At 36.4% G+C, this 6,817-nt stretch overlaps 1 protein-coding gene across 3 annotated transcripts in view; it reads right to left on the bottom strand.

Annotated features, from left to right (window-relative positions):
• The window catches only part of DNAJC5B (DnaJ heat shock protein family (Hsp40) member C5 beta), a 34,808-nt gene extending 30,707 nt beyond the window's left edge, over positions 1-4,101 (bottom strand). The window contains exons 1-2 of one of the 3 annotated variants that reach the window (XM_015567185.1): positions 3,985-4,101; positions 1,599-1,679 (exon numbers count right to left, since the gene is read on the bottom strand). The gene's annotated coding sequence lies outside the window, so the exon portion shown is untranslated. The other 2 variants (XM_006768708.2, XM_015567186.1) reach the window with 2 other exon arrangements.
• Between the last annotated feature and the right edge of the window lie 2,716 nt (positions 4,102-6,817).

The raw sequence follows: 6,817 nt of genomic DNA, 5'->3' as shown, positions 1-6,817 counted from the left end.
TTAACCTCTCCACGCCTTAATGTCTTCACCTGTGATATAAGGATAAAAAAGACAGCATAAGGACATCTTAAAGATTTAGAAATAATGCATCTGATATGCCCAGGATATAATAGGTTCAAAGGAAAATGTAAATATTTTTATAAAAGGCAGCACAGTGTATAAATCAGGGAGTGCACTGTAGTCAGACCCTCTGGGTTGGAATGTTGGCCTTGCCATGACCCAGCTGCATGGCTTTCCCTATCTGTAAATGGGAGACAAAAAATGAGCCTAAAAGCAAGAATTAAATCAATTAATATACTAAACAAAAATGAACATCATTGTTCATAGCAGAATTACTCATAAAAGCTAAAAGGTGGAAACAACCCAAATGTTCATAAAGAGATTAATGAAAATGTGGTGGGTACATACAATGGGAAATTTTTCTGTGATAAAAAGAAATGGAATCCTGACACATGCTACAATATGGATGAACCCTGAATATTATGCTAAGTAAAATATGCTAAGCCAGTCACAAAAGAACAAATATTATATGGTTCCTCTTATATGAGGTAACTTGAATAGGCAAATTCACAGAGACAGAAAGTAAAATAGAGGTTACCAGGGGCTGAAGGGGAGTGGGGAATGGGGAGTTATTGCTTACTGGGTACAGAGTTTCTTTTTGGGGATGATTAAAAAGTTCTGGAAAAATACAGTGATGATGGTTTAAAATCATAGTGATTGTACTTAATGTCACTCACTGTACAACATTCACTGAGTCTGGCGTCTCAGGGGCCTCTAAAACCATCCTGATCCACCAGGCAACATTGGGCAAGCTCTGCTCTTGCCTGTGTTGGTTTGGTTATTAGCCTGCTGGGAGCAGAGCTGGAAAGTTGGTTCCCACCAAGCCCACCTGACACTGGGACGTACCCGTTGGGCTCTGCTGCAGTCAGCTCTATTTTATAGATTCCCTAAGTTGAGCATGAGTGTCTCCACATCCCTGACACCACATTCTGGGCCCTGCTATAGTCATTCATTCACATTCATTCACTGATAACACCTGCTACACAAGGCCCAAAGCCAAGAGATAAATGATGATTTTCAAGGAACTTGTGGTCAGAGGAGCAGACAATCTAAGTAGTTTTTATGTGTGTGTGTTTTTCTGTTGCTGCTGTTGTTGTTGTATTGCTTTGGTGGTAAAATATAACATAAAGCTTACCAGGATAATTATAGATTTTTCTTAAATCACTGCAAGTAGTCTTCCTTTAAATTGAATGTGACTTCTAGATATTTGGGGATGAATACTTTGGGGGAAATTACAAGGGAATATTAAGAGACTCAAACCAAACAGATTCAGATGTATTGTATAGACATTACTAGTCTGAATAAAAGCAGCAGTGGTTCCCAGTAGAGGCACATGCCCGGGTTGTGGGCTCAATCTCCAGTGTGTGGTGTGCAGGAGGCAGCCGATCAATGATTCTCTCATCATTGATGTTTCTCTTTCTCCTCCCTCTCCTTTCCTCTCAATAAAAATTCATTTAAAAAAAAAAAAGAAGAAGCCGAGATAAATTTGGGTCAACATGCTTCCATAAAGAAAGAAGAAAAGTATGGCAAATAGTTACCTTTGCTTTATCTATTTTTCTCTATATTCAGCATTCAAAAGGAAGTTGTAATTTGAGGGGAAAAATGTATTCACTCTTCATCTGTATCATGAAATAAGACAGATGTCAGGGTTCCCAAAAATCAACTGATAGCCCTAAAATCAATTTTAACAAGGCACAGACATACACAATCTTCACTTTGAGAACATCCTACTCCATGACCAGCTTTAATTCCCTCATATTTGGGTCTTGCTGTCACTAATCCAGGAAAAAGATGTACATAGTATTGAAGATAATCTGCTAAACATGTTAACACCCAGAGCAGACAATTCAGTTACTTATTTTTCAAAATCTTCAGTGCAGGCCTGGTCTTTAGGGAGATTGCAAATTAATATGGGATGCAAAACTGAAAGCCAATAATGAAACTAGTGTTCAGGGTTAAACTAGTACTAAGTATAGAAGGCAAACTGAACAGAAAGGAATCTTCTGGAGGACAGGGATTCAGCTTTGAGTCCTGGCATTGTGCCTGGCACCTATTAGGTATGCAATAAATGTCTGTTGGGTAATTAAATGAAAGAAGATTTTCTGGTTTGGGGGTTGAAAGAAGAGGGACATTTTGACAGTTTGACTGGAACATTTTTTCCTAAGGCTGTCTCCTTCAAAGTTATCCCAGGTGTGGAACAGCAGAGATGGGGTCAGTTGGGGGCTACCATTTCCATAGTACTAGAAACAGCCTGGGTTTTCTCCTTCCCTGTCCCATGGCCAACCCTCTACACACTCCTCTTCCCAATGGAAAAAAGGAAGGCAGATTGCATCTCTCAAATAATTTCATACATAGAAACTCACACCAGCAAAGACATCATAACTGGCTATTCCTTTGGTTTATGTATTTTTTTAAATCATCTCTTCAATTATAAATCTAATCACACTGTAATCTGTACCTAAGTGAAATATGGTAGCTGACTTGCTCTGTGATGTGGGTTGAATAATATTCAGAATGGATTGTTATAGGAAGTTTGGAAATTTTTTATTCTATCTATCACTTTCTTTGCCTTATTCCCCAAAGATTTCCTTTCAGTCAGATAAATGTCTTTAATTAAAGTTGGTCAATGTGGTTAGTGGTTGGCTAACTACAAACTGAAACATAAAGCAACCAAAAGACTGCAAGGTTGCTCTCTGCACATCCAACAGCAACAACTTCTACTTTTTCTGTTTCCTTACTGAGCTAGAAACCAGACTCTTCATATATTATTGATATAGACAACATTTAGTTTCAAATTCAATAGAGTAATACATTGAAACCCTTAGTTGTTTTAATATGTAAAAATATATTATGCTCTGAGAACATACAAACTACAGAGTAATAGTGAAAACATTCCCTAAAATCTCTCCTTAAATAACCTTAAATAATGGAATCATACCCTTATTTAACTCCTTATATAAAGTATAATTTTATGAATTCTTTTTCTGTAGCCTTTGAATCCTAATATTCCTATGCAAAATTCAAGTCATTATTATTTATTCATGGTCTCTCATCCATAAGCTAGCCAATGGAGTAAAAAATGTTGTCATTCAGTTATTAATTTAATCTTGATCATCCAGTACTTGATACTTAATCTTCTTGACTTAAATAAGTTCTAGCTGCATTATAATTTATTAATATCATAATTTCTTAAAGCATTGATTACGATACAGTCACTACCAAACCATATATGGTCGCCCTGTCCCTTATAGGTGTAATTAAAAGAAGATTCAGCATGCTGATGATAGGTATCCAATTCAAAATAAACGCATATTTAAAGGTTCTACAAATGCTGTTCTAAATTCTTTATGTTCACTTTGAAATGTTCCTTTCAAAGTAAGAGAAGCTTCATCTATATCTATTATGTGAATTCTGAAAAACGGGAAAAAAATCAAACAATGCTTTTCTTGGCAGGGTCCCTTCATAGTTGAGAAAAAGAAAATGGTCAGGGGAGATAATCATTAAACACAGCAAAAGCTCTTTTGATGGCTTGGATTGGGCAAATCAACATGCTCTACTACCTGTTATTACTTCTGTAATTCCTCCATAGGACTCTATTTATTGGAGGAAAATCTCCTTATTCAAATTGTGTATCTTAAAGGTAAACACACATTCAAAAAGCTAATTCTGTTTTAAAATTATAATTATTCCTAGCATAATTACTTATTTACTATTGAAAAATAATTCTCTCTTAATTGCATTGGTACTTATATAAACAGCAACCTCAAGACACACAACTCAGAAATGTTACAATACACACAGTACCTGTTCCTATAACTCCGATTCTGTGTTCTCAATCAGGAACAACGTGACGTTTTTAACTGGTCTGGAAATAGATGTGCAAAGAAATACAGGAAGGCAAAGCCGAAAGGATCTGTTCCATACCTATTCCACTGTTTCAAAGCAAACAGTTGCTCCTTTCCATCGTTCCCATATGGAGTTAAGCAGGTCAATGGAGTCAAGTTACTTTTCATTTGTTACTCTATCAGCCAATTGGTTATCCCTCTGGAAAACATAACAAAGAGAGAATAAAACATGCATGACCATAAAGGTTGCCATTACAAAGCATCTAGTGATCCCAAAATAATGCTACCTCTAGTTTGTTCATTAGTCAGCTGGTACTTGGTTTAACCAAATGCTACAATGGAACTGCCACCAGGTTTTCACCAGAACTTTAAATTAAGAAAATGTGCTAATCTCCTTGTATGCAAAGTGAATTCTTATAATATTTTTATTGAGATATAATTGACAAAACATTATATTGATTTTGTTATATATTGCAAAATGATCACCACAGTAAGTGTTATTAACATCCATCACCTTACATAGTTACAAAAATTTTTTCTTCTAAAAAATATCCCATATAATAAAAGACTAATATGCAAATTGTCCCCTCAACCGGGAGTTCTATCGCTCACTATGACATGCGCTGACCACCAGGAGGCTCTGGCCAGCATCCGGCAACTGGGGAATGGAGGCCCCAGCCAGCAGCCAGAAGGCCCCGATCAGCCCTGATCACCAGCCAGGCCTAGGGACCCTACCCGTGCATGAATTTCATGCACTGGGCCTCTAGTTCAATATATAAAAGAGATTGTATGGTATTTGTTTTTCTCTGTCTGATGTTATATATTGCAAAATGATCACCACAGTAAGTGTTATTAACATCCATCACCTTACATAGTTACAAAAATTTTTTCTTGTGATGAGAACTTTTAAGATCTACTCTCTTAGCAACTTTCAAATGTGCGATACGGTATTAACTATGGGCACCGTGCTGTATATTACATCCCGTGACTTACTTTACAACTCGAAGTTTGTACCTTTTGACCCCTTTCATCCATTTTGCCCAACCCCCAACCCCATCTCTGGCAATTGCCAATCTGTTCTCTATATCTATGAGTTCTGTTTTGGTTAGGAAATCAATAAAATATATTTTTTAAAAAAAGCTTTCCTTTTTTATTTTAATAGCCAAATGAGACCCCAGTGTGAGTGAGTGTGTGTGTGTGTGTGTGTGTGTGTGTCACATTCTCTTTATCTGATCATCCATTGATGGACGCAGGTTATTCCCATTTCTTGGCTATTGTAAATAATGCTGAAATGAACATAGGGGTGCATATATCTTTGAAAATTAGTGTTTTCTTTTTGTTTGTTTGTCGTGGTTGTTTCAGATAAATACCCAGAAGTGGAATGTTGGACCATATGATAGTTCTATTCTTAATATTTTGAGGAACCTTCATACTGTTTTCCAGAGTGGCTGGACCCACTTGCAATCCCACCAACAGTGCACAGAGGGTTATGTTTTCTCTACATCCTTACCAGCCTTGTTATTCCTTACCTTTTTGATAATAGCCATTTTAACAGGTGTGAGGTAATATCTCATTATGGATTTGATTTGCATTTACCTGATGATTAGTAATGTTGAGCACCTTTTAATGTACCTGTTAGACATCTGTATGTCTTCTTTGAAGAAATATCTACTCAGATTCTCTGCCCATTTTTAAATCGGATTGTTTGGGGTTTTCTGCTATTGAATTGTATGAGGTCTTTGTATTTTGGGGATATTAATCTTTAATTAGATATGTGATTTGCAAATATTTTCTTCTTTTGGTATGTTGCCTTTTCATTTTGTTGATGGTTTCATTTGATGTGCAGGATTTTTTTTAATTTGATGTAGTCCTACATGTTAATTTTTGCTTTACTTGCCTTTGTTTTTAGTGTCAAATCCAAAATATCATTGCCAAGACCAATGTCAAGGAGCTTACTGCCTGTATTTTCGTCTATGAGTTTTATGGTTTCAGGTTTTACGTTCAAGTTTTTAATCCATTTTGAGTTGATTATTGTGTCTGGTGTAAGACAGGAATCCAGTTCCATTCTTTCACATGTGTTTGTCAGTTTTCCAAACATCATTTATTGAAGAGACAGTTCTTTCTCCACTGTATATTCCTGGTTCCCTTGTCATAAATTAATAGGCCACACAAGTGTGGCTTTATGTCTGGGCTCTCTATTCTCTTTCATCTTTGTGTCTGTTTTCAATGCCAGTACTATATGTTATGATTATTGTAGCTTTGCAATATAGTTTGAAATCAGGGAGCATGATACCTCCAGCTTTGTTACTCTTTCTCAAGATTGCTTTTGCTATTCGGGGTCAAAGTGGGTTCTTCTAAATTTTATTTTCTTTAGGTCTAAGGCTAGAAATAATCATTTGCTTTAAAGTTACTGGAAAGACCATGTAACATTAGTAAGGAGGAAACTGTAATTGCTCAGTATATAATTCAACTATTTTTATATCTGAACATTTTATCCTAACCTTAGTCAAGAAGAACTGAATCCCAGTTACCCACATCTTAGTCAAGGTGACTGAGGTGGTTTTAAAGAATTAAGGGATCTCTTGTTAAAACAATACCCAACTCTCAGATGCACAAACGAGAGAATAGTTTCTGTGATTTCAGGTAAGATTCTATGGACAGAAAAAGTCTTAAATCAACTGAGACAGGTGTTACTCCTGAATTTGGCACAGTGGGTCTGTCTGGGCCCTGAAGCTCAGCGGAATTGAAAGGTGCTGCTTAGCTTGACACCTAGCTTGAGGCTATTTTGTGTGAACATTTTAGCACTCTGATCTCTAGATGGCACTGTTTTGTTTTGCTTTAGATACAGCATAAAGGAACAAAAGGCTGTTTCTCATAGATCCTGATTTCCAACCAGAGTTTAGGAAGCAGCC

This window comes from Myotis davidii, unplaced genomic scaffold (assembly GCF_000327345.1).
Source record: "Myotis davidii unplaced genomic scaffold, ASM32734v1 scaffold2723, whole genome shotgun sequence".
In the NCBI taxonomy this organism is placed as follows: Eukaryota; Metazoa; Chordata; class Mammalia; order Chiroptera; family Vespertilionidae; genus Myotis; species Myotis davidii.
The sequence above is the reverse complement of the archived record's forward strand: the minus strand, read 5'-3'. Positions and strand labels throughout refer to the sequence as shown.